This window comes from Bos grunniens, chromosome 24 (assembly GCF_055505025.1).
Source record: "Bos grunniens cultivar Pamir isolate PY7600 chromosome 24, Bosgru_T2T1.0, whole genome shotgun sequence".
Lineage (NCBI taxonomy): Eukaryota > Metazoa > Chordata > Mammalia > Artiodactyla > Bovidae > Bos > Bos grunniens.
In genome coordinates, this window is record NC_141188.1 from 22,424,959 (window position 1) to 22,452,958 (window position 28,000).

At 46.4% G+C, this 28,000-nt stretch overlaps 1 protein-coding gene and 1 non-coding gene across 14 annotated transcripts in view; both read right to left on the minus strand.

Annotated features, from left to right (window-relative positions):
• Positions 1 to 28,000, minus strand: part of FHOD3 (formin homology 2 domain containing 3) — a 523,276-nt gene that overhangs the window by 490,152 nt on the left and 5,124 nt on the right. The window lies entirely within an intron of this gene.
• On the minus strand, positions 15,675 to 15,781 carry LOC147345924 (U6 spliceosomal RNA). Its single transcript, XR_015154203.1, has one exon. It is a non-coding gene; the product is annotated as a U6 spliceosomal RNA (small nuclear RNA).

A 28,000-nucleotide genomic window follows, 5' to 3' on the forward strand; every position in this document is an offset into this window, starting at 1 on the left:
CGGTTGCAAACAGTCAGACATGACTGAGCGACTTTCACTTTCTGACTTTCCACCCGCTCTGGCCAAGACCTCAAGTCAACTTTGACCCCTCTGTTCCTCCCACATCCTACTCAATCTGTCGGGAAAGCATTGGCTCTGGTGTCATATTTTGAATCTATAGGCTTCTCCCACCATCCTTCTCTAAATGGCTCCCAGCCTCCCCCTCCTCTCACCCTATACACTCGCTCCACTCAGCAGCTCAAAGGGATCCTTTGTTCCATGTCAAATTATGACACTCAGCTGCTCAAACCAACACCCCCTGCAGTGGCCACTCATTATAAAGCCCTGCAATGACCTCCAAGGCCCTCCGTGAACTGCCTCTCACCTGCCTGCCTGCCCCTCTCCCACCACTCTTGCCCTCACCCACTGCACCCCGGCCCCTCTGGAGTCCTGGTTGTTTCTAAGACAGGCCAAGCACACCGCTGCCTCAGGGCCTTTGCACTTGCTGTTCTCTCTGGAACACATCACCTGAGACAGCCACGTAGTTTATGCCTCCCTTCTGGTAGGGCTCTGCTCCAGCATCATCTTTTCAGAGTCCCTCCTTCACTGCCACCGTCACTCTCCAATCCCTTGCCTTCTTCTCCTTACCCTTCACCATGTGGCATACATTTGTCTCCCCACCAGGCTGTTGGTTCCATAAGGTCAGGAACTTTGTAGAATGTGGGATTTTGACAACTGAGCAGATAGAGTAGAAGCTGCTAAGATGACAGACAGAGAAGCTGGAGCACCCAAGGCTGCAGGGGTTTGAAGAGAACAGAAGGTATCATGGAATAAAACGGGTCAGCAAACAACAGCCTGCAGACCCAATCCAGCCAGTCACCCATGTCCATAAACAAAGGTTTGGATTTTTTAAGTCTCTGCAGATGTTATTTTATTTTTTAATTTTTTTTTTCACCATCCCATGCAGCATATGGGATCTTAGTTTCTCAACCAGGGATCAAAACCACACCCCCTGCATTGGAAGAAGAGTCTTAACCACTGGACCATCAGGAAGTTCCCCATAAATAAAGTTTTATTCAAACATAGACATACCTATTTGGTTAAATACTGCCCATGCTGTGAGCAGCAGCAGAAGAATTAAGTAGCTGCAACATAGAGAGTACGGCCCCTAAAGCATAAACTACTATCTGGTTCTTTAAAGAAAACACTTGCTGATCTCTTGCACAAAGCAATATCTTTCAAACTATAAACTCATTGACAACCTCCCTAAGAAAACTTCCACAAACTTTCCAGGCAGCCCAGATCCCAACTTGAGAAACACATTTAGAGAGAATACGGCAGTGGTGGTGGAGAAGCAGGAGAGGAAGATGGACTCGGATTCAGTCCCCAGCCCCGCCATCCAGTAGCTGTGTGACCTTACATAAATTACTTAACTTCTCTGAAGCTCTTCTTCCTTATTAATAAAATAAGAACTGCTGCTAAGTCGCTTCAGTTGTGTCCGACTCTCTGTGACTCCATGGACTGTAGCCCACCAGGCTCCTCTGTCCATGGGATTCTCTAGGCAAGAATACTGGAGTGCGTTGCCACGCCCTCCTCCAGGGGATCTTCCTGACCCAGGGATCGAACCTACATCTCTTATGTCTCCTGCATTGCAGGCAGGTTCTTTACTACTAGCGCCATCTAGGAAGCCCAAAATAAGAGCTACTTATCTTGCAGAAGTAGGTAAGTATCTTGCAGAACTGTTGTGAGGAGTCAGCATTCTGTAGGTAAAGCATCTAGCCATGGCTAGCACACAACACACCTACACGACTAACCATCTTTTTAGAATTCACCCTATTCCAAGCACAATCTAGATGCTACATATGTAGCAACGTCTAATCCTCACAAAACTTGAACTGCGCTGTGCCAGTGGATTTTACTTACCTTTGATAAACACAATTAAATTTTTTTTTTTTTTTGGAAATAAAGCTGATGCAGTCTGTGGTTTCAGCACTGCTGTGGGAAAAGTCAGGCTCTGGGGAACCGGGGAAAGACCTGAGCCTCCTTGGCGAGGACAGTGTAGATCCCAGGGACACTTGAGACCTCTGTCGGTCTCCTCGGCTGCTTCCCAAATTAGCAGGAAAATCTCCCAATTCAAAGAAACCTCGTGACACGCTTTGCAGAGATACCATGCAAAGCAACAGATTCTGTGCCTATTTTTGGCTGGTGCAGATAACTGGTCGTTGCAGACTCTTGAATCAGTGGATAAAAATGCCAGACTCAGCGCACAGAAATGGTGGGTGTGGTGAAGACAACTCAGCTGGCCACCTGCTCCCGCTAAGTCTATTTCCTAAACCACTGACATTCTTTTGACTTTTGCACAAACCAAACAAGCCAGTATTATTTTCTCAAGAAGTAGAGCAGTTTAAACTATCTTATTAGTGTGAAATCTGTGGAGAAAACTCTACACCACTGAAACATACTGTCTGTTAAACTGGAGAAAAGAAGTTTCATTTCCCACTTGATGTAGGAGAAGAGGCACTAATTAAGACCCAAAAGCAAATACCTTTATGATCACTTTTTCAGGAGTAAATAAGGCATTATGACCTATTTGGTTATACTGAAAACAAGCAAAATTTAAAGGGAAACCCTGATTTGGAGATCAACCTAACTATGGTACCGGCATGCATATTTGAAACTTTCTGTTACCAGAAACTCAAGTGTTTCTGGTTTCTTTCCTTGACTTTTCTCAATACCAAGATGGGACCAGGCTGAAAACTTTAGTTCTTACAAAGGGCATTTTTTATTTCAACTTGACTGCCATGCTCACAAAAGATGGATGGGCTGGGCTTCTCAGTGGTCCCAGATAAAGTGGGTCCCAGAGGTCCCATTCTGTAGATAAAATCCACAGGGAAAGGGCAACAACCCCAGCTTGCAGAAATCAGAGTGTTAAACCAAGTCAAGTTTTACTTCCCTGTCTTAGTCAGCTCCAGCTGCTATAACAAAACACTGTAGACTTGGTGACTTAAACACCAGAAATGTATTTCTCACAGAGGCTGGGAAGTCCACAATTAATGAGCCCACAGATTCAGTTCTTAGTGAGGGCCCTTGTCCTGACTTGTAAATAGCCACCTTGTGAGCTCCATGGACTTCGCTTGGAGCGTAGTATGGAGAGAACCAGTTCCCTTGGCCCCTCTTCTTCTTCTAAGGGCTTTTTAGGTAAATATAAGGGCACTTATATTTTAGGGAAATAAAAGGGCACTTGAATATATATACCGCCATCAAGAGCACACCCCACCGTGTCCTCATCTAAGCCTATTACTTTGCAGAAGTCCCCACTCCAAGTACCATTACATTCGAGGTTGGGGGCTTCAATACAGGAATTGGCAAGGGGGACAAAAAGCATTCAGTTCATAACATTCCCTGAATAAAATTTTTCACATCTTTTCATTCAGCTTCTGAAAATGCAATTCTTGCCTTCTCAAAGCAGTCCTCTCTACTGCCCACAGGGTTGATGTTCCACCAACATTCTGAAGTCTAAGCATTTGTGTCTCGTCTACAAAATACGAATTTACATCTGTCCTTTTTCTAAATAAATATCCTTCTGTCTTTTTCATCTGTGGGTGTGGACTCCCGAGCAAGAATCCCGGCTCTCTGCAGCAGAGTAAGAAAAGAGGAGAGGGTGGGAGTGGGGAGAGGGGAGGGGAGGGGAGGGGAACAGGGGTCTCTGGTTTCCTGCCTCCTGCCCACTGCACTCGACCCTGCCAGCATCATCTACTATGGATACAGCCGAGCCCATGGAGTTCCAGTGTCTCCAAGGGAGACAGAGGGCCACAGCGATAGACACGTCACTGCTTCCTGGCCCTCAGGCTCTTCAGAGACTCATGGTGCTCAGGGATCGGCCTAAGTCAGGAAGTTTATCGTCACCTCCCTCTTTCCAGACAGCCAATCCTCAAATGGCAAAAGCCAACTGCTTCTATCCTCTGCGCTTTCCTCAGCAAGTTTTTTAACATTATTATTTAAGTATCACATTTAGAAAAGTATACAAATCTATGGATTTTCACAGGGATCACACCCATGTAACCACCACTCAGATTTCAAAAAAGTAGAACATTACCAGTACCCCCAGGGGCCCCAGTCAGCCACTAAAACCTCCTTATCACCAAAGGTAACAGCTATCTTAATTTATAAAATCATCAACTAGTTTCCCTGTATTGAACTTGATATAAATTACAGTAAATAATCTCCTATGTCTTCTTTTACTTCTCTCACTCTGCTATATATCCATGTTACTACATATAACCATACATTTTCAGTGCTGTTTAGTATTCTATTGTATAAATATAATTATCCATTCCACATTGATAAACTTTACATTATTTCAGCTTTGTTTTGCTATCACACAAATTACTACTGTAGACATTCATTAATAGATAGATGCGCATCATTTGTTATGCACGTGTGTATATGTGTGTGTATATGTATGTATTGTGTGTATATGTCTGTATGTCTTTGGGGGCATGTATGTATACATATCTTTTGGGTCTCTGTTTAGGAGTGGAATTGCTGGATCATAGAGCATGCAGATACTCAGCTTTGCAGCTACAAAAGAGCACTGAAAAGTGAGTATGCAAGTATTCCTTTGATTCCACATCTTTATCAGCTGCTAGTATTATTGTGCTTTTACATTTCAACCCTTCTAGTGGGTATGCAGTTTTAACTTACATTTCCCTGATCAATAAAGTCTATTGGCCATTCGTACATCATCTTAAAGTGCCTGTTTAAGATTTCTGCCTATTGTTCTATTCAATTGTGTCTTTTCTTATTTAGTGAAAGTAGAGGCTCTTTATACATTTTGAATAAAGTCCTTTGTTAAATACATACATATACACAAAGAGTGGGCTCCCCTGGTGGCTCACCTAGAAAAGAATCCACCTGGAATACGGGAGACCTGGCTTCAATCCCTGGGTTGGGAAGATCCCCTGAAGAAGGGAAGGGCTACCCACTCCAGTATTCTGGCCTGGAGAATTCCATGGACTGTATAGTCCACGGGGTCACAAAGAGTCGAACACGACTGAGTGACTTTCACTTCAGTTCACACACAGAGTGCATAATTATCTTCTCCCACTTCGTAACTTGCCCTTTCACTTGTATTGATGTCTTTTGATGACTAAGGTCTTAACATTAATGTACTCCATTAACTGATCCCATTATGGCTAGTATGTTTTACACCTTGTCTAAAATCTTTGCCCACCCAAAGCTGTGACTGTATTTTTCTGTTATCGTCTAAGGCTGTACTGTTTTACCCGTCACCATTAGATCTGTGATGCATCTGGAATTGAATTTTGAATGCAGTGCAAGATAAGGGTCAAGATTCACTTGTTCCCATGTGAGTATCTAATTGACCCAGCACTGTTTAGGCTTTCTAGGTGGCTCAGCAGTAAAGAACCCACCTACAATACAGGAGACTCAATCCCTGGGTCGGGAAGACCCCCTGGAGGAGGAAATGGCAACCCACTCCAGCTTTCTTACCTGGAGAATCCCATGGACAGAGGAGCCTGGCGGGCTACAGTTCATGGGGTCTCAAAAGAGTCGGACACAACTGAGCGCACAGACCAGCACTGTACTCAGAGAACAAACTCTCCCCACTACCCTGCGTCATAACCGCTGTCATCACCAACGTGTGCGGCTATGTTCCTGGACTCTGCGTTGTCTCAGTGGTCTAATGATCAAACCTTGCACCAACACCACGATGTTTTGCTCACTATAACTTTAAAAGAATTCTTGATTTCTGGTAGTGCAAGTGCTTCAACTTTGCTCTTTTCATGACTATCTTGAACATGTTTGGCCTTACGCATTTCCACACAAATTTTAGAATCCATTTGGCAATTCTACCAAAAACTCTCCTGGGATTTTAACTGGAATTACATTTTCATAATACTGAAGGTTCCAACTTATGAACATTTTATATCTATTTAATTTAGTGTTTTTAAATATCTCCCATATCTAAGTAGAGGTCTTAAATATCTTTGGTCAAATGTATCCCTAGATATGTGATGATTTGACTCCTGTCATTTTTATTTTCTAATTTTTGCTGAAAAGAAGTGATTACAGCTAACTTCCCTATCTCAGTCTCAATTTCAGGGCTTTCAAAATTTTACCATTAAATATAATGTTTGCTCTATTTCTTAAAAGATATCTTTTATCAATATCGGCAGTTCACTGAGATCCAAGTTTGCTAAGGTTGTTTTTTATCATAAATGGGTACAAACCTTATCAAATGCTTTTTCTGTATTGTGAGCAAATTATTTTTATCTTTCAGACTGTTAGCATATTGAATAACAATGCACTTTAATATTAAACCTAATATTTCATTTCTAGACTGAATTTTGGTGCTCTGTCCCATCATTTGAATATGTGTGTTTAGTCAATTAGTTGTGTCCAACTCTTTGCGACTGCATGGGCTGTAGTCCACCAGGCTCCTCTGTCCTTGGGGATTCTCTAGGCAAGAATACTGGAGTGGGTTGCCATGCCCTCCTCCAGGGGATCTTCTCAACCCAGGGATCCAACCCAGGTGTGCCACATTGCAGATGGATTCTTTACTGACTGAGCCAATAGGGAAGCCCATCATTTGAATATACTGTTGAAATTATTTTGCCAATATTTTGTTCAGATTTATATCTTCACTCATGAAAGAGATTGACCTAGACAGTTTTCCTTTCTTGTAATGGCCTTGTCAAGTCTGGGGTTCAGGGTTATGCTAGTCTCATAAAATGAACAGGGAAATGTGCAACTCTTTTTCCATTCTCCAAAGGACTCAGTATAAGATTGGTCCTACTTCTCTAAATATTTGGCAAATTCACTATCAAAGACATGTGAGACTGAGATTTCTTTATAGGAAGGGTTTTATTTACAGAATAAATTTCTTTAAGACCCAAATATGCTAAATTATGTGCCATGTGCATTTGTAAACAATGTGTATTCCACAATCCTTGGGTGTAATGGTCTATATAATCAGTTAGGATATTTTGGTTATTAGTATCCCAATTTTGGAAAATTCAGCAGTGGCCACAGGACTGAAAAAGGTCAGTTTTTATTCCAATCCCAAAGAAAGGTAATGCCGAAGAATGTTCAAACTGCCACACAATTGCACTCATCTCACACGCTAGCAATGTAATGCTCAACATTCTCCAAGCCAGGCTTCAACAGTACGTGAACCGTGAACTTCCAGATATTCAAGTTGGATTTAGAAAAAGCAGAGGAACCAGAGATTAAACTGCCAACATCTGTTGGATCATTGGAAAAGCAAGAGTTCCAGAAAAAACAGCTACTTCTGCTTTACTGACTATGCCAAAGCCTTTGACTGTGTGGATCACAATAAACTCTGGAAAATTCTGAAAGAGATGATAATACCAGACCACCTGACCTGCCTCCTGAGAAATCTGTATGCAGGTCAAGAAGCAACAGTTAGAACTGGACATGGAACAACAGACTGGTTCCAAATCAGGAAAGGAGTACGTCAGGGCTGTATATTGTCACCCTGCTTATTTAACTTCTATGCAGAGTACATCATGAAAAATGCCAGGCTGGATGAAGCCCAAGCTGGAATCAAGATTGCCAGGAGAAATATCAATAACCTCAGATATGCAGATGACACCACACTTATGGCAGAAAGTGAAGAATAACTAAAAAGCCTCTTGATTAAAGTGGAAGAGGAGAGTGAAAAAGCTGGCTTAAAACTCAACATTCAGAAAACTAAGATCATGACATCCAGCCCCATCACTTCATGGCAAATAGATGGGTAAACAATGGAAACAGTGAGAGACTTTATTTTGGGGGGCTCCAAAATCACTGCAGAGGGTGACTGCAGCCATGAAATTAAAAGATGCTTGCTCCTTGGAAGAAAAGCTATGACCAACCTAGACAGCATACTGAAAAGCAGAGACATTACTTTGCCAACATAGTCAAAGCTATGGTTTTCCAGTAGACATGTATGGATGAGAGAGTTGGACTATAAAGAAAGCTAAGTGCCAAAGAATTGACGCTTTTGAACTGTAGTGTTGGAGAAGACTGTTCACAGTCCCTTGGACTGCAAGGAGACCCAACCAGTCAATCCTAAAGGAAATCCGTCCTGAATATTCATTGGAAGGACTAGATGTTGAAGCTTAAACTCCAATACTTTGGCCACCTGATGTGAAGAACTGACTCATTGGAAAAGACCCTGATGCTGGGAAAGATTGAAGGCAGGAGGAGAAGGGGATGACAAAGGATGAGATGGTTGGATGGCATCACTGACTTGATGGACATGAGTCTGAGTAAGCTCTGGGATTTGGTGATGGACAGAGAAGCCTGGCTTGCTGCAATCTATGGGGTCGCAAAGAGTCAGACATGACCAAGCAGCTGAACTGATTCCAATCTTCTATAGCTGTACAGATTTTTTTGTCAGCTTCTGCAATCAGTTACTAACAGTATGCTAAAACCCACTCTAATTATAAATTTGTCTATTTTTTCTTGCAATTTTATACATTCTATAACTAGATGCAAACAAATAGGTTTTCTGGTATCTCCCTGATGAATTGCCCTCTTTTTAACTACAAATGTTTTCTGACTTAAAGTCTCATACTCACTAAAGTGAAGTTGCTCAGTCGTGTCCAACTCTGCGACCCCATGGACTGTAGCCTACCAGGCTCCTCTGTCCATGGGATTTTCTAGGCAATAGTCCTGGAGTGGATTGCATTTCCTTCTCCAGGGGATTCCCAACCCAGGGATTGAACCCAGGTCTCCTGCATTGTAGACAGACGATTTACCGTCTGAGCCACCAGAAGTCCAAGAATACTGGAGTGGGTTGCCATTCGCTTCTCCAGGAGATCTTCCTGATCCAGGGATTGAACCCAGGTCTCCCGCATTATAGGCAGACGCTTTACCGTCTGAGCCACCAGGGAAGTCCACGCTCACTAAGTTGTGTTCAACTCCTTGCAATCCCATGGACTGTTGCCCAACAGGTTCCTCTGTCCATGGAATTCTCCAGGCAAGAATACTGGAGTGGATTGCCACTTCCTCCTCTGGGGATTTTCCTGACCCAGGGATCAAACTTGCATCTCCTGCATTGGCAGGTGGATTCTTTACCACTGAGCCACCTGGGAAGTCTATCTTACGGCATACGTTGTGTCATTTCCAATATCACCTTTTTTGCTTGGTATATCTTTCTTACCTTCAGTTACTATCAGTTTTCCTGTATTTCTATATTTAACATCTTTTTGCAAGTAGCATCTAATTGGATTTTGCTGCATTTTTTAAAAATAAGTTTCACAACTAAAGAGTTTTAATTGGAATATTTAGTCCATTTTCATTTACTATAATTACTGATAGATCTGGATTTAAATCTATGTTCTGTTTGCTTTCTATTTGTCCTTTATGTTTAATGTCCCTTCTTCTCTCAATTATTTCAATTTTCAACTTCTTCTAGGTTAATCTTGTATTTTTAAATATTTCCTTCTCTACTTACTAGGTTAACTTTATATTCTTTTACTGTTATTTTAAGGGTATCATGTAAACAACATCATTGACTTATAATTGACTAACACTTTCCCATTTTCCAGAAGATAAGAGTTTTAAAACACTTTAATTCCATTTATCTCCCTCACTCTTTTCTACTGTTCCTTGTTGTATATTTTGTTTTTACATGTACTTTAATCCCATGAGACATCTGTACAGTCAGCAGTTCATTTAGATTTACTCATGTATTTACCTTATCCACTGATTTCCATTCCCTTCTACATATCCATGCCTCTATCTGGGGTCATATGCCTCTTTCTGAAGAACTCCTTTTACTATTTTTAGAGTGCATCTGCTGGCAATAAATTCAGTCTCTACTTGTCTAGAAATGATTTTACTTCACCTTTCTGAAACCTAGAGGGAAATCTTTGTGAAATCTGTGAGGGAAATCTAGATAGAAACATTTCAACAGTTTCAAGACATATTTGCTTTCTGGAGTCCATCATTACAGTTAAGGACTCAGTTGTCAGTCTTCCCGTTCTTTCTTTGAAGGTAATTATGTCTTTTTGCTTGGACTGCTTTCAGATTTCATTTCTGTCTTTGGTTTTCAGAAATATGACCGACAAATTTCTTTTTTCTTTACATTCTCTTGCTTGGGGTTTACAGTGCCACTTTAGTCTGTGGCTTGGTATATTTCATTGTTTTCAGAAAATTCTGTTATACCTCCTGGAGTTCTGCTTCCTCCATTATTTTTCTGGGGTTTCAGTTACATGTGTGTTCGGCCTTTGCATTACGTATCACTTAGCTTTGGTGGACATTTCCTTTATTTTTCATCTTTTCTTCTCTCCCTGTTTTAGGCAGGATATTTCTATTCACTTATCTGCTCCTGTAGATCACTAAATCTCCGTACACCTGCATCTACGCCACTGCTTAAACCCACCAGTGGAGAGCCCCATGGACAGTAGAGCCCGGTGGGCTACAGTCCACGGGTCACAGAGTCAGGCATGACTGAAGCAACCTAGTACACAGGCATGCTTAATATCACTGACTATTTCAGTTCTGGGATTTCTATCTGATTTTTATATATAAGTAGATTCCAGTTCTCTGATGAAACTCTCCATCTTGTCATCTTCTTTCTTGAATCTATTAATCACTGACATTAATGTCTATCAGATAATTAGAGTATATGTATCACCTGTGGGTCTGTTTTGAGTGTCTTTTTCTTCTCTTGATCCTGCCTGTTTATATGCCTGGTATTTCTTTAGCTAAATGATGAATGTTTTATATAAATATATTTAAAACTGCAAAGGAGCTAGATGTTGTTACATGATTTTCTTCAGTTTGTGGCAGGCAACTAGATCAGGAACAGATTATCTTAATCCAATCAGCGGCTGAGCTGATTCAAGGCTTGGTTTCAATCTTTGTAAACTTGGTCTATTCTGGTCAGCTAATTTGAGGTTGGGTTTCAGTCTTTATAACTGTTGGCCTATTTTTAGCAAGCCATTTCTCCTAGGATACAGTCCTTCAGGGTTCCTGAGTGAAGCAACAGGGTATTTATAACCATGAGGTATTTCCAGGATCTCTCCACCTTTGTAATAAGCCCTTAACTTGTCATTTTTATCTCCTCAGCATCATGAGACTATCTGTAGTTCTACTCAGCCTTTCAGCTTCTCAGCCAGTGCTGGTTAAGAATCGGTTTTTTTGTTTGTTTTTTGGCTAGGGGACCTCAGAGACTAGACGGTAACATGAGGAATTAAACTTGAAATGCAAATGATCTTTACAGATTTCATCTTCAGTCACTTCCTAAAATACACACCAGAAAACTCATTTAAAAAAAATTAATTCTATAAATTTGAAGAAAAGAAAAGTAAAAAGAAAATAAGTGACTGAAAAAGAGTTAGAGGAAGCAGTGGCAATCACTTCAGGGGATATAACGATCCATGAAAGCAGGATCCTAGCCAGTGAGTATCCCTCCTCCCCCAATGGAAAAGGAATTCAAAATTATTGAGACAGGAGGAGAAGGGGGTGCCAGAGCATGAGATGGTTGGATGGCATCACTGACTCAACAAACATGAGCTTGAGCAAACTCTGGAAGATGGTGAAGGACAGGAAAGCCTGTCATGCTGCAATCCACAGGGTTGCAAAGAGCTGGATATGACTTAGCGACTGAACAACAACAAATCATAATCTAAAGAGAAAGAAAATTGGGGAAAGGTAGAGACCCATCACTGCGAGGGCGAGCAGCAGGATGATTACTTCTGGCCAGGCCCAGCAGAGCAGGCTTCATGGAGGGCATAGCAACTGTCAGAGCAGCCCCTGCAATCTAGGAAGGTTTGGAGGAAAGGGAGTAGCTAGTCACTGGTACAGAGTGTGGCTCACTCAGAATAGCTCAGGAGGCAGGTACAGCTGCCTAAAGGCAAATTTTTCTTGCCTCCCCAAACCTACCTTCCCAAATGTATACAGTCTGGAAAACACACTAGGACACAAAGGCCCAGAATCAACTTATCTCTTTACTGCCAGGGGCCTCCCCTTATGGATATTCAGAGAGTGAGTGAGTGAGTGACAGTCACTCAGTTGTATCCGACTCTTTGCGACCCCATGGACTGCAGCCTGCCAGGCTCCTTTGTCCATAGAAATCTCCAGGCGAGAATACTGGAGTGGGTTGGCATTTCCTTCTCTGGATATTTAAAGAGGGAGCCTGAAAAGGCAAGAAACAGCTGGTAGATCAATGTGTCAGGGAACAGCAGAGCAGGACAAAGACGGGCTGAATTCAGGTTGTGGACAGCCAGGAATATCAAATTAAGCACGTCAAATTACTTTGGCCGTTGGCCACAGGATCCAAAATAAGACTCTTCTAACCAAACCAGCTTTTTCTCTCAACTCAGCTCAACACACTCTTCTCTGGGCACCAGTCACCCAGGCCACAAAAGACCGGGAGTTGGCAGCAGCAAGCGAAGCAGACGGTAAGGAAAATTTAGAACACAGAGTCCTGCTGTGGGGTGCACCAGCAAATTCTTCCACTTAACATGAGCAAAGAAGACACTTTAAAAGACTGCAGTGGATGGGATCTTCTGCGAGGACAGATTGCAGATAATGGGAGACTTCAGCTAGCATGTTTTATTACTCATAGAATGCAGCCCTTGCTGGCTTGGGGGGAGGTCACAGCCCAGGCATATCAAAATGCCTCTACCCACCCGTTCTAGCACCCCCAGTGCCTGCGTTCTAAATTGCTTCAGTCGTGGCCAACTCTTTACGACCCTGTGGACCGTAGGCCACCAGGCTCCTCTGTCCATGGGATTCTCCAGGCAAGAATACTGGAGTGGGTTGCCATGCCCTCCTCCAGGGGATCTTCCCGACTTAAGGATCAAACCCACATCTCTTATGTCTCCTGCATTGGCAGGTGGATTCTTTACCATGGTGCCACCTGGGAAGCCCTAGGAAGTCCTCCCAGAGTTTCAGGCAAAGTGAAGCTCTTGATCCCACAAACAGCGAACCTGCCTCCTGGTTCCACCACTTAAGCAGCTCCAATCCCTCCTGCCCACCCCTGGCCCCGGGTCCTCTTGGCAGAGTATTCTAGAAGTGCTGAAACTACTACTCCCCAAACGCTTTCACCCCTCAGTGATCACATATGTCACACAAGATCCTAAATGCTTTTCTAGACACTCAAATACATTGGTCGCCTTTCTCAGTTTGCCTGAAGGCCTCGGACCTTAAGCCCAAATCGGCTGATCATGAGGACCCACTATGGATGGACCAAATCCTGGTTATTAAGGCCAGAACTGGGGCCTGGCGTCCCACACCCTTCATTGGCTGGCTTCTACTCATCTCATACTCCTCACTCTCCATGCCTCTAATCTACTCTCCCCTTTCCCACGCGCCTAACACCACCTCTGTGCTCCAGACTTGGCTAAATACTATTTCCTTCTTGAAGCCAGCCCCTGGGTCCCATAGGAAAGGGACTCAGTCAGGGAATCCCAACCCTGTGATGCTACAAGACAGACAAGCAGCCTCAGGACACCTCCCTGTCTCTGAGTGGGCCAAGCGCTGTGCTAAATGCATTCCAGGGGCAATTTCATTTTAGGCTTGAAGCCCGCTCCCCCAAGGAAGGTGTTGTATATTCCCATTTCATAGATATACAAATTGAAGTGCAGATATACAAATTGTATATCTGTGGGATACAAGGCCTGTGCTTTAAATCATTACGCTGGACTGAACAGAGATCCAAACGTGTGCTCAGAAGGAGCACCTATGTGGCCTGGAGGGTTGAGGGGGTGGGGGCAGGTGGCAGCACCCAGAAGTCACATCTGACACTTTACAGGCAGCAATAAGTGTCCGTGGAATGAATGAATGAGTTTGTACCAGAGCCATCGGTGTAAAGAGAAGGGGATGACCTAACCAGGAGGAGGGGGCTGGGACAGAGGGTGGGGTGAAGGCAAAGCAAGGGCAGGCCAGCGTGAAACATCGAGGAATGTGAGAGACTAAGGCAGCCAGTCTGCTGAAGCATAAAGCATGAGATGGAAAATGCAAAGGAACAGACTCGACAGAGGAGGGGGCCCTGCAGGCCACTGGAAATGGAGACAGCCTCCTGAAGGCACCCTGGCCTCCAGGAGATGGGTTGGTGATGAGCAGAAGGGGCTGGCCGGCTGGACCCTGCAGTCTCAACTTTATGTGCCCAACACCAAACCTTCCAGCCCCCGGTTAACCTGCCCGTCCTTTCATCTCTGCAGGCTCCAGGGCCCCCCTGCTCCTCCGGTGTCTCCGCTCCAGTCTCGCTCCCTGTGTCCATCCCCAACCTCATTAAAGCAGGGCCAACCTGGGATTTAGCAGTGAAGAAAACAGACACGATACACCGCCCTCCTGGAGATTCCCTAAGTATGTCCCTCCCCGTGTCATCCTCCCAAGAGGAAGCAGGGGGTTCCTTTGACCATTCTCCTGGCAGGACTGGAAGGTGGGCAGTTTCAGGCCACCCAATGCTCTTCCATTTTCACCATCCATCCCTCCTCTTACCTGACCTTGGGCCCCAACACCTGCTGTCTGCCTTCTACCCCAATTGCTGCCACCCTCTTGGAAGGCTCTGCCCCTCCCCGCCACCTCAGTGATCCAGCCTCACAGCAAGAAAGAGGAGGAGTCACGTGCACACTGGGTGTGTTACCAACCACACACACTCACTCAGTTCCTGGGCACCAGGCAGTCCCCCAAAGGGTGCTGGCTTCTCCTCACCTTCTCATGAACCCCTGCGCCTGACCCAGGGACTGGCCATAGCTCTCTGAGTTAAAGTGTGTGTGTGCGCGCATAACTGCTGCTGCTGCTGCTAAGTCACTTCAGTCGTGTCCGACTCTGTGCGACCCCATAGACGGCAGCCCACCAGACTCCACCGTCCCTGGGATTCTCCAGGCAAGAACACTGGAGTGGGTTGCCACTTCCTTCTCCAATGCATGAAAGTGAAAAGTGAAAGTGAAGTTGCTCAGTCGTGTCAGACTCTTAGCGACCCCATGGACTGCAACCCACCAGGCTCCTCCATCCATGGGATTTTCCAGGCAAGAGTACTGGAGTGGGGTACCATTGCCTTCTCCGGTGCGCATAACTAGTCGTGTCCAATTCTTTGCGACTCCATGGACTGTATGCAGCCCGCTAGGCTCTTCTGTCCATGGAATTTCCCAGGCAAGAATACTGGAGCAGGTTGTCATTTCCTTCTCCAAGGTGATTTAAAGTGAGGGGAAGGCAATAATTTTATACATTCTGGAAATACAATGCACAGCAAGAGGATCAGCAATATTTAAAATTAATAACCATTGAGGACCACTGTGCAGCACAGGGAACTCTGCTCAGTATTACGAAACACAGTAAAAGAGGGAAGAATTTGAAAAAGAATAGATACTTGTATATGCATAACTGAACCATGTTGTAGTACTCCTGAAACTAACACAATATTTTGTTTTCTCACTAAGCTTTTTAAAATGGATCTCAAATTCTGTGACAGACCTTCGGTCAAGTTGTTTCCATTTAAAAGTACTGATTTTAAAAACAAGTGACTTAAAACTGCCACACACAAAACAAATGTTCCACAAAACATACTCCTTTCCTTCTGAAGGCTTTACGATGCAGTTATCACTAACCAGGCTTTTACTCTTAAACTTAAATGGCCAATTGAGTCAAAGAGTTCTGAGACCATTCTTCCACCACCAACTAAGACTGGGGTGGCAGGTATTGGGGATAATATTAAAAATATGGAACGCTTCACGAATTCGTGAGTTATCCTTGCACAGGGGCCAGGCTAATCTTCTCTGTATCGTTCCAATTTTAGTATACATGCTGCCGAAATCAGCATCACAACACTGCTAATCAACTACGTGCTGCACTTCGTCGTTCAGTCCTCTCCAACTCTGCGACCAAAGGACAGTAGCCCGCCAGGCTCCCCTGTCCATGGCATTCTCCAGGCAAGAATACTGGAGTGGGTTGCCATTTCCTTCTCAAGGGGATCTTCCCGACCCAGAGATTGAACCTGGGTCTCTTATGTCTCCCTCATTGGAAGGTATGTTCTTTCTCACCAGCGCCACCTCGGGAGTGGAAACTGATCAGAAACTATTAAAATGCTAATGACACCTAAGGTCCTTCGACAATGATGGATCATTACGACCAAAATACTCTGTGGAATGTGCACAGACAGCTCCGCAAGGCCTCAGAGCAGAGCCTCTCCCCGTCAGATGGATCTTTAGCCCCCATGACCCAGGCAGTAGAATGAGAGCAATCCCATTGCAGCCCGGAACTTCACTGCTACCCACAACTTCAACGTGGTGAAGCCCAATCCCCTCCCCGCTCGAGAAGGCAAAAGAGAGCAGGGTCCTGGGTGTGAAGGGGGGCAAAACCTCTCCTCGCCCCGCACCGATCCCCCTGCTTTGGCAAACTCCAATCACCAAACACTGCCCAGAATGATGAATTTAAACTGTTTAGACGTTGCAGAGTGGCATGCATTGACTTAATGGCCTGTTCTGCTTCAAGCACCGGGCAGGAACTCTGGTGAAATGAAACCAACGGCTATCCAAGGAAGGGTAGGGGGAGAAGAGAGGCTCATAGACCCCAGAGCCCCAGACACAAAGAACCTCCCTCCCTTCCCGCTCCTCAGCCTGGGATTAGCTCTTACTCCTGGTCTCAACAGCCGCCATTGGCTGGCCTGGCAGGTCACAGCCTCGGAGGCAGCTCACCAGGGAGGGGACAGGGACACACACCCAACCAGGACACCAAGATCCTGCTTCCCAAAGTCAGGCTGATGACAGATGAGATGGAGGCTTTGCCTGGCTGAGCACCAATCCAGTTCCCTGGGACAGTGCAGGAGGGTGGGAGGGGTGTCTCTCTGCAGGTAGGCATGGAGCAGGAACTCATGGGGTGCACGTGTGAGCACCCACAAAGCACTGGGGCCCCAAAAACACTGGGCTTTTATCTCTGGGCCCTCCAACCCAAAGACTGTGCATGAATTCTAATGCTACAAGCAAAGTTCAGAATCTTGGGATGTGCCCAAGGCCCCCAGATCCACCTTAACTCCCACATCCCCTCTGCAGAAGCCCCCCACTTTCATCCGTAAGGGAACCTGGTGAAAGTTTCTACACAGAGAGTGAACAAGGGAACAAAGAGACTCGGAATTAGGAAGATGCATTAGAGCAGAAAGACTTGGGTCACCAGAGGCCGAATCTGGAATACAGAGCTCTTAAGTGACCAAGGAAATGGACAGAAACCAGGAAAAGTCCCAAGGTTGGAGAAGAAAGAGGGGAGCTGATTTCTCAGGGGGGCAGCTATGATGCTGATGATGTCCTCAACATCTCGGCACAACCAAAGGGGTCTAATGAAACTCACCTAAATCAAGGCCAAATCACAACTTCTTGCATAAGCAAAGTCCCCAACTTATACCCAGGAGGCAGTGGGTATAAGTTCACCATGACTTGGCTGTCTGGAGCTCTGAATGCACTTTTCATAGCAGTAAAGTGGTACTTACGGTTAGGACATGAGGCCAGCCTGTTGCCATCATGGCCTTTGTGTTCTTGACAGCATGGCCCATGCTTTATTCTTCGACTTCCAAATACACTGCAGAGAACCTGACAAAGAGCAAGAACTCACATCTGTGTAAGGTGAGTAAAAGACTGCTGCACAGGTCAGATTTCACACTGAACTTCCTTTTCCTAAAGGATGCACGTGGCGACAACTTCGGTTCCTAAAGATACCTGAAGAGCTGCATAGAACTCTTCCCTTTAGGTCCTTGACCTAATTTACGTACTCTAGTGCCCTCGGGAAGGTAGGTATTCCCAGGCAATGCCACAGAATGGAAAGGGAGCTGAAAGGGGGGCTCTGTGTATTTCAGGCAGGCTCCCAGGCTCATCCAGCCAAGAACAAATGGGGTGAGCAGAAAGCTCAGATGAAGGACATCTTGAGATCTTAGCAACCTTCTGGACATGGAGCTTTCCCTTGGTAAAAAGGTCAAAGTCATTCAAAAATTGGATCTTTCATATTATTGCCTCTGAACTTAAATATGCCACCTCTCCCATGATTCCTGGCCACCTCCCTCACTTCAGGCCTGGTCTCTGACTTTCAGGGGAAGAGAAGCACACCCTCAGTTGCCTACCCCGCCCCCACTTCTGCTTACTTCATCTCTACACTCCGTGATCAAAGTGCAGTTTTCATATGCTAGCATTCTCCAAGGCTGCTCTTCATTTATTTATGGTATTTTGCCAACTGCGGAATTTCGGGTGATTTGTGCTCCATGGGGTCATTGCCCCTTTGTAGAGTTACAGGATGAGAGTATGGCGTGAGTGCAGGGTGACGTCAGCCCTCAGGGGGACCAGGCTGAGGAGGGGGACACCCCGATGCAGCCACGGCAGGGCCTTGAAGCCTTAAAAATAAAGAATAACTGTAAGTGACTTTTAAATGAATGGTCCTTTCTGTGGGCAGTGTTTTCAAAAGCAATTATACTCTGAAGTCCAAAGACTCGAATAACAAATTCTTCTGACCAAGGGTAATTTGCCCAAGAAGTAAAAACCTCCTGACAGTCCTGCTAAGGAAAGAGCCAGGTAAACCTTTGCCAAAAAGTCATCCCAATTCTAGGGATTTATCCTAGCAAAATGAAAATTTATGTTCCCATAAAATCTCTACCCAAATCAGTAGAGCAGAAAAGGTGGTATGACACAAAGAAGCAAAGAGATCAGCCTCCAGATCAAATGCGTAGAGCAGCTTTATTTGTAACCACCAAAAACTGGAAACAACACAGACACCCTTGAACAAGTGAAAGGATAAACAAACCGGTGCATGCGTGCTCAGTCGCTCCAATCGTGTCCAACTCTCTGCAACCCCTTGGACTGTAGCCCACCAGGCTCCTCTGTCCGTGGGATTCTCCAGGCAAGAATACTGGAGTGGATTGCCACGCCCTCCACCAAGGGATCTTCCCAACCCAGGGACGGAACCTGCATCTCCTGCGTCTCCTGCACTGCAGGCGGATTCTTTATCACTGAGCCAAAACTGGTTCATCCATACAATGGAATCTCACTCGTCATGAAAAAGGAGTGAGCCACCAATGCACCTTAGATGGATCACAGGGGTACTGTGCAGAGTGAGATAAGCCAGTCTCTAAAGGTTACAAACAATTTTATTTCTATGGATGGCTTTCTGGGAAAGAGCAAAGCTATAAGGAGAGAACGGATCCCTGTCTACCAGGAATGGGGGTAAGGGGGTGTCTGACTACAACGGGGAAGGCCTAGGAAATCCTCCACATTGCTGGAATTGCTCTGTATCCTGTGGTAGTTACAGAATCTACACTTGTTCTGGTGCATAACCTCCAAAAACGTACTGAATCACAATACTGTACACCTGAAATGTAAAATACTGTAAGTCAATTATACTTCAATTAAAAAGCCAATAGGTATATTAAAATTCACAGGATTGAACATCAAAAATAAAAATGAATTTCACTGTGTATAGATTTATTTTTCAAAAGTTCACAAATTCTTGGACACTTCTCCCAGAAAACAATGGTATCTAGTTCCCCGGCCCTTGAATGTGGGCCAGGCTCGGCAACTTGACTCTAAGGAGTACAGTGCAAGGAGAATGATGGTTAGGAAAAGTGATACATCACCACCTGATCCTGGGCCTCGCTCTTTAGAGCCCTGAATGGCCACATAAGAAGTCTAGCTATCTGGAAGCCGCCATGCTAAAGGTATCTTGTAGAGAGACCAAAGAGACATAGAGAGATGCTCAAGGAACTCCCAGTTATTTGCATCTTCCTGGTCCGGACACCAAACTTTCAACTGAAGAGCCTCTGAGATGGTCCTGGGCCCCACCATCACCTCGCTGCAGCCTCATGAGAGACTCTGAGCCAAAAGTGCTCAGAGTTGTCCCGAAATTCCTGGTCCAAGGAAATCATGAGCAATAATAAAAATGTTGTAAGTAACTTAAGAGTGCTTCTGTGCTTTGGAGTGATGTGTTCACAGCCAAGGACAACTGCCACATGACAGATATTTCCTCATATACCATCAAGTCTAGTCTTCATCCATTTCATCCTCTACTGAGCACTTTCTATAGCCATGAACTATCCATGGAATGGAGAGAAGTGCCAGAATCACCAGACTGTGACGGCTAAGAGATGAGAGTCAGGGTTGGGGGGCAGTTCTGGGTTTGGGCAGCTGGTCAGACAGTCATGTTCCTCACTGAGGCACGATGGGTCTGGGGGAAGATATCACGATCCCGCATGGACACAGGGTGCATTCAACATCTCCAGGACACCCAAGAGGAGCTGTCCGGGGCAGCTGGGGAGCTGGACTCAAGACCAGAGAGATAGCGCGGGGCCCCACATGCCAATGAGGGGGCTGTCAGAAAGCCCTCGGAAGCTACCCAGGAAAGGAGGTAAGCTGCAAGAAGGCCTGGTCCTGGGACAGAGCTGAGGGCAGGAGGGAGCAGAAAGCTTGACGAACACGTGCAAGGTGGATCGCTCACCATCACACTTGGGACAGCGAGCGTTCTTCAGAGGAGATGCTCGGGAATGGCAAGTGCCGCTTAGAGATTAAGTGAGATAAAGGCTGGAAGGTGTCTGGGCATGAGTGACAAGGTGGCACAAGTGGTAAAATAATCACCTGCCAGCGTAGGAGCTGCAAGCGACCTGGGTTCAATCTCTGGGTTGGGAAGATCCTCTGGAGAAGGAAATGACAACCCAGGCCAGGAGAATTCCACGGACAGAAGAGCCAGGCAGGCTACAGTCCTTGGGGTCGCAGAGAGTCAGACACGACTGAGCACACACACGCCATGGCAAGGGCACTGTGATTGGGCTGGTGGGGAGGGAGCCAGACAGAGGGGCTCAGACAAGCTCAAAAGACACTTGGGCTGGAGGAGAGGTGAAGGCAGAAGACAGGAAGGGGGGTGGAATGCTGGATGAAGGAGGTGTTAGTCCCTCGCAAGGCTTAAGAAGGGATCCCAGAGCGAAGCAGGAGTTGAAGATCCAGCAGAAAGGGGCCTGGCCCGGCCAGGAGAGGGGACACAGCTGCCCTGTCGGGAAGGAGGGGGCACATGGAGAGGGGCAGACAGGCTAGTGGGGGCAGGAGCTGCGGATGAAGGTTCTGCTTTGTCTCTGCAGCGGCAGGGGAGGTGGGGGAGATGACGGAGGGGGGACAGGGTGGGGGTGTCCACGAAAAGAGAAGCACAGCCTGCCCAGGCCCACGGAGCAGTAGGGCTGGAGACCACGAAAGCCAAGTGGCAGTCCCCAGGGACACGCAACAGCAGGATCCATTTTTGGTTTTGTTCACAACAGCCCCACAAGGGAGATGCTACGTTCCAAAGCGTGAGGAGAGGGAGCGGGCTGGAACTGGGGCCCAGCCACTTCACCGACTCTTGTTTCACTCACTCTAGTGCCTGCGCTGGCTCCAACAGAGCCTGACACTGAGCAGACACCCACAAAAGCGAGGAAGGTGGGAGAAAGGGTCACACCTGAAGCCTCGCTGGCGAGCCCCTCAGCCCACCAGGAATCGGCGGCGACGTGGCCGTGGGCTTTGAGAGACCCTGCCCCAGGCCCAGGCCAGGTGCCCCTCGTGGCAGGTCCCAAGCTCCTCATCCTCCCAGGCATTCCTCACAAGGTGGCTTTGCAGTCACTGCCTGACCATCCTACTCTGTCTTCCTTTCCCTGTTTCCCCCTTCCCTAGATTTTTCTCTATAATCATTTCCTTCCCAAATTTCTGTCTTTTTCTCCTGTTCCCTTTCTTTCTCTTCATGTTTCCCTACATGGAATGGAAGTAACTTCTCAGTCTTGTGCTCACAGCTGGTAGCACCCCAGCCTGTGGCCCACAGCTAGCAGGCCCTTCTCACTCACCCAGAGCCATCCGCACCTGATCTCCACACGCCTCCCATCTGCTTCTCACCCGCATGGACAGCCTTCCCATTTCCTTTCACCTACTCACACCCCACTGCTCTCTCCAGGAGGCTTTCTGGACTGCGCGGTCCACATGGAGTTTTCCCACTTCTGACGTTGCTACAGGCCAGGCTGCCTACATCACACTTAGACGTGAGTCACGTGCTGCCTTCAGAGGCCATTTCACTTTTCTGACTTATTTCTCCAACCAAGCACCACAATAAAGGAGATGATTATCATGTGCTGGGATCAGTGGCATCAATAGAAATAAAGCTTCCCACTCAGCCCCGCCTGCTCCCCAGCTCTCAAAAAAAATAAAATTATAATAATCACCAAGTCGTTACCTGTGAGGTCTATGAACTCAGCAGAAATATCCCCCCAGTTGTGTTCACTCCGTAGTGAGCCTGAAGTCAGAAGACATGTATGTGAGCTCTAGCCATCTTTATGTTTCAGTCCTGAAAGCAACGTGAATTTAGTTTTCTCAACTTGGAGACGGGGCCTACATAGCCCATCGCCCCCTCCTGCAGGGCTGTGTGAGGACCAGCCAGGCGAGCCTGCGTCCCAGCGCCTTGTGAACTGCACAGACACGCCGTGGTTCTGCTCCTGGCGTATTCAGGGATGAATCACCGTCCACAAAAATGCACCCAATTCTGGGAACAAAAAACCACTCATATCCATGACTATTGTTCTGGACAGGGTGCCCAGCTGCTCTCTTTTCCCTGCCCCCAGACACCCGGCCCTGCTAAATCTGAATGGGAGACCCCAAGAGGACTAGACGGGCCTTCTCACCCCCAGGCACAGGGCACTCAGACACCAGCCACTGAGAAACTCCCTGGTCGTGCAGAAGCCAGAGGGGCTGGTGATTTATGGAAGCTGCGATCTGAAGCCAGACAGGCTCTCCTGTGGCTGCAGCTACCATCTGATCCTGAAAAGGGGTAATAGATCCCTCTTAGGTGAGTGCCATCGCCTGAAATAAAATCTCCCCATAGCCACCGCAGTTGGCAAAGACCTGAATCTCCCCTGGGGGCAAGAAGGGTGGCTGGACTCTGCAGGCACCCCTCCAGTCTCCCAGATCCATCCTCTGCTCAGAATCCCCACCACTCACTGAGGCCACCTCTGTCCCCCATCCCCCGCCCCAGACACACACACCAGCTCACAACTCTCCTCGCCCTCCCCGCGCCCAGCCTGGGCAGCAGCAGTCAACCAGGAAGGCTCGGGAACAAATGGGAAAATGGGCATGAGTCAGTGCTCCCCCGCCTGGCCCTACAGGCCTCAAGCCTGGCCCCACGGAGCAGATCTCGGGACCCCCACCCAGGAGGGCCCCGGAGCACGCACCCACCCCTGCCAATGCAACAAGAAACGATGCTGACCGACGGTGGGCCTTCTCTGGCCAACCCCAGGCTTCCTGCCTCAGGGGATGGCCTGGGCTTGGTGTGGAAGAGGCCAGAAAATAAGGTTTTGAGGCTCTGAAGAGCTGGTTATACCTCACTCAGCCACAGTTTGTGAGGGAAATTATGACATGCAAATCACGTTTGGAGGTTAGGAACCTGAAAAAGATGTGAGGATATTGGCTCTTGAAGGCCCTCCTGTTGCAGAGTCATCATGTATATAAATACAGCTGCACTTTTTCACTTAACTTTCTTTGGTTCTTTTATTGGGGCTTATTGTGTATCAGGCACTCTTCGAGGAACTCTGAGCTGAGTGGAGAGTTGAAATGCACTTTCTGCTACTAAAGGTTTATAGCTGGTGGGGAGATGGTAAGAAGGGATGAAGAACCAGAGCGTCACAGGTGGGAGGAGGCGAGGGGCCTGCACGGGACGGGGAGGGGGCCATGAAAGGCAGTGGAGATGACCCACAGGCACGGTCTCCCTCCAAGCTGGAGGGTGGAGGGGCAGACTGGGGAGAGCCACGGGCTTGAACAACCAGGGCAGCCTCTCTGTGAAACTGCAAGCATTTCAGCACAGCGAGGGATGGGGAGTGATGGGGAGGGAAGGACGGTCAGGACCGACTGGGAGTGGCAGACAGGAGGCCAGGTCCCAGAGAGGCCTGGGTGTCCTGTGACAAGCTATGACTTTACCCTGATAATAATGGGAAACCACCAGCAAGAAGGCGGCGGCGGCAGAGAAAGCAGGTTGGGGGTAGATCAGAGCACTTACATACAGAGTCCAGATGGGAGCCCGGATGACTCGGGAATGGAAAGCAAGGGATGGGATAGGCGCAGAGGAGCTGAGGCTGATGAGCAGTTCTCATGGTGTTTCCAAACAGGGAGATGCAGAAGGGGTGTAGCGAGCAGGTCTGGGAGAAGGAAGCTACTCATTCCATCTTAAACATTTCTTACCTACATTTCCATATGTACAATTTTATAATGCGTGTTGGCTGTCAGGAAGTGAATGTGTCTCCGCAATATGTTGAGGCCCTACTCCTCAATGCGATGCTATCATGGCCTTTGGGCAGTAATTAGGTTTAAATAAGGTCATGAGGGTAGGACCCCCTGATGGGATTAGTGCCCTTACCAGAAAAGCAAGGCTTCCTGGTGGCACTAGTAGTAAAGAACCCACTTGCCAGTGTAGGAGTCATAAGAGACACAGGTTCAATCCCTGGGTGAGGAAGATCCCCTGGAAGGGGGCATGACAACCCACTCCAGTATTCTTGCCTGAGGAATCCCATAGACAAAGGAGCCTGGCAGGCTACAGTCCATAGGGTCTCAAAGAGTCAGACACAACTAAAGCGACTTAACACACACACACAGGACAAATAAACATTGAAGAAAACAGAGACTTTTCCCTCACAGAGCAATGCTGACATGGGCCATGGTACATGCATTAAAGATGACACACTACACAAATACAATGGTATATTTTAATTCTGGTAGAACATGTTAAGAATAGTTCCCTTTGGGTGGTAAGAAAAGTGATTTCTATTTCTTCAGTGTGCTTTTCTGTAGTCTCAAAATACATACACATGCTCATTCTGTGATGGGAACAGACGCTTTGTTTCATAAGGACAGACTCTTTGCTCCCTGGCCTTCCCCTCCTTGAATCTAGCTTTGTTAGCTGTAATCTCTCCCCAGCGATGTCTCCCTGATTCCACACAAACAGCAAAATGGAATTGCAAGTGTGAAAATGCCTTAGGGTACCGGACATACACATATCAAGATACACATATTGATTTGAGTAATAAAAACAATCCAGACGACTCAGCTTCAACACAAAAAGAAAGCAGCTTTTTACTTCTGTCATCACTGGGAAAAGTATCCACACTTTCCATAACTCCTTCCAGCACTCTCTGCAGGTCACAGGTCACTCTACTTACCAAACCCTGAGGTCATGGTTCTTCTGCCTTATCCATCCTATTTCCATCCTCTTGGACTCACTCACGCAATTAATGGTCCAGATCCACTTTCATCCCCATCTGTGGGGATATGAGGATCCACCTTTCCCGGTGAAAATCAGGGACAAATAAAGAATAAATTCTAACAAATAAAGGTCAAAAATGGAGAAACTTACATTACCATATGTAAAATAGATAAGCAATGGGAATTTGCTGTGTCTCAGGAAACTCAAACAGGGACTCTGTATCAACCTAGGGGCTTCCCAGGTAGCTCAGGGTAAATAATCTGCCTGCAATGCAGGAGATTCTGGTTCGATCCCTGGGTCAGGAAGATCCAGGAGAGAAGGAAATGGCAATCCATTCCAATACTCTTGCCTGGGAAATTCCATGGACAGAAGAGCCTGGTCCATGGGGTCACAAGAGTAGGACATGATTTAGTGATTAAACCACCACCAGAGGAGTGGGATGGGGAGGGAGGTGGGAGGGAGGTTCAAGAGGGAGAGGACATATGTATACCTATGGCTGATTCATGTTGAGGTTTGACAGAAAACAACACAATTCTGTAAAGCAATTATCCTTCAATTAAAAACTAAATAAATTTTTTAAAAATGGAGAAAGGCCACCCTTAAAGGGAGGGTGCCAACTGCTCTCTATCATCCATGGAGAAGCAGCTAGAACATGTCTGACCAGGGGCTTCACAGAAGGGACTTCTGCATGGACATGGCTGGGGTGAGAAGACCCCTCTTTTTTCCCTTTGACTCTATCATTCAACATTTACACGAACAATGTTCCAGGCACTGTTCCGAGTTCTAGGGCTAGACCAGTAAACCAAGCAGACCATGAAACAAACCAAGCAACCAAACCTCAGGGAGCAGCAGGCCAGCCCCTCAAGGGCCTGGGTGACCCTGAATGGCAGGGGGCACTGAGGGAGGTTTGGAGCAGAGAAGGGCCGTACTCTGACCCTGTTTCCTCCTTAGCTGGTCACACAGGCCTGATTCCTACACTGTTCCCTCCATTAAAACCCAATGAATGGACCCCATCTCTAAGTTTTCATTTTTTCCTATTAATGGCCAGGTTCCCAGGCAAGGAGGGAACCTCCACCTCATTCCATTAAGATTTGCTATAAACTTGTGAGTAAGACAGTGGGGGTGGGGGGGTGTTAGCCCAAGAATACACTACTTAGGGGATCGGGGAGCCCAGAAACATCCGTTGAAGCTGTGGACAAGATGGAAGTCAGGGAGGCAGTGGAGACTGTACCTCTCAGGCGGCGGTCAGCCAGCTGCTTCCCCGCGGGTCCGGCACTCACACCCCTCCAGCGCCTGCAGCCTGCGTGATGACGTCAGAGGGCGGAAGTCCCCTCACAGTGGTCAGGAGGGTTGAAAGCCAGGTGTCCAGGGTGTGGCACACTTAATAGTAAATATGAGCAACTTCACTTTCCTTTCCTTTCTCTTTCATTTAATTAAACTACAGATAGAGCAGTAGGGGATCAAGGATGGGAACACTGGACTTAAATATCAGTAGAGGCACTACAAAAAAATTTGCTGATCAGCCACCTCAGTCATAGCAAACACACTTAGGGCACACATTGACACTTAATGAAAGGACTGTGAACCCAAAGGGAACCTTAGAACCCATAATCTAGCTTTTTATCTCTTTTATTAAAAACAAAGTTAAATGTATGAAAAAGTACAGAAAATAGTCTAATGACTCACCCATATATCTATCAACCAGCTCTAACTCATAGTCTATCTTATTTCCTCTATATATTCACCCACCTACTTCTTGCCCCTCAACCAAGATTATTTTGAAGCAAATTATATGATTTCATCTATAAATATTTCAGTATGTATCTCTGAAACACACAAACTTTTAAACACAGCACAATATTATTATACACTTTAATAATTTTAATGTTAAATACTGTTATTCATTTTATTTTTATTAACTTAACTTTACTAATTTTTAATATCCAGAAGTCACTGTTCAGGTTTCCCCAATGGTCTCAAATATTTGTTTGTAATGTGTTTGTTTGAATCAGCATCCAGTTAGAGCCACATGTTGCAACCGGTGGATATATCTCTTAAATCTCTTTTAATCTAAGGTTTCCTTCCATCTCCAACTTCTCCTTTACCATTTATTTGTTACAGAAACTATAATTTCCCCCAATCTGGATTTTGTTGATTACATCCCTGTGGTGAGGTTTAACATTCATTGTAACAATTTCCCCATTCTTTCTTACTTAGTTCAGAACAAGGCACAGTAACATAACCCAATAAAATAGCTAAAACAAAAACAAACAAAAAGCAGTCTGATTGCCTCCGTAAAGGACCAGATGCTGACAAACTCAAGACTGGAAATGCCCCACAGACGTGGAACCAGCTACTCAGACTAGAAAACCGGGTTTAAAGCCGGGACACTCCTGAGCTGGCCAGAGGTACAGTACGGAGGTTGCAGGAGAGGTGACTGTCCTCCGTCTGAGGACAGGAAGGTTCCAGGGACACTTCAGAGAAAAATAAACCATGGAGGGGGACGCAGGCTGGAGTTGGGGGGTGGGGGTGGGGGGTTGCTTCTGAGTTGGTTTCAGCACGTTAATCAGTTTTAAATCTGCCACCGTTAAAGACGAACATTTCAGAGTCCAGAGGAGGAGGGCAAAGGCAGTACTGTGTTTTCCAGAGGGAAGCAGGTTGGACTCCGAGGGCAAGAGGCACAGACTCCCAAGAGCTTCTGCACTGGAAGGACTTAGCAGAGCTCACCGACTTAACTCACAGCCTGTGACAGGCAGCCCCCTCCGCCCTCCCCTCGCCCAGCACAGAGCGCATGTGCTCTGCCAGTTTTCTAATAATG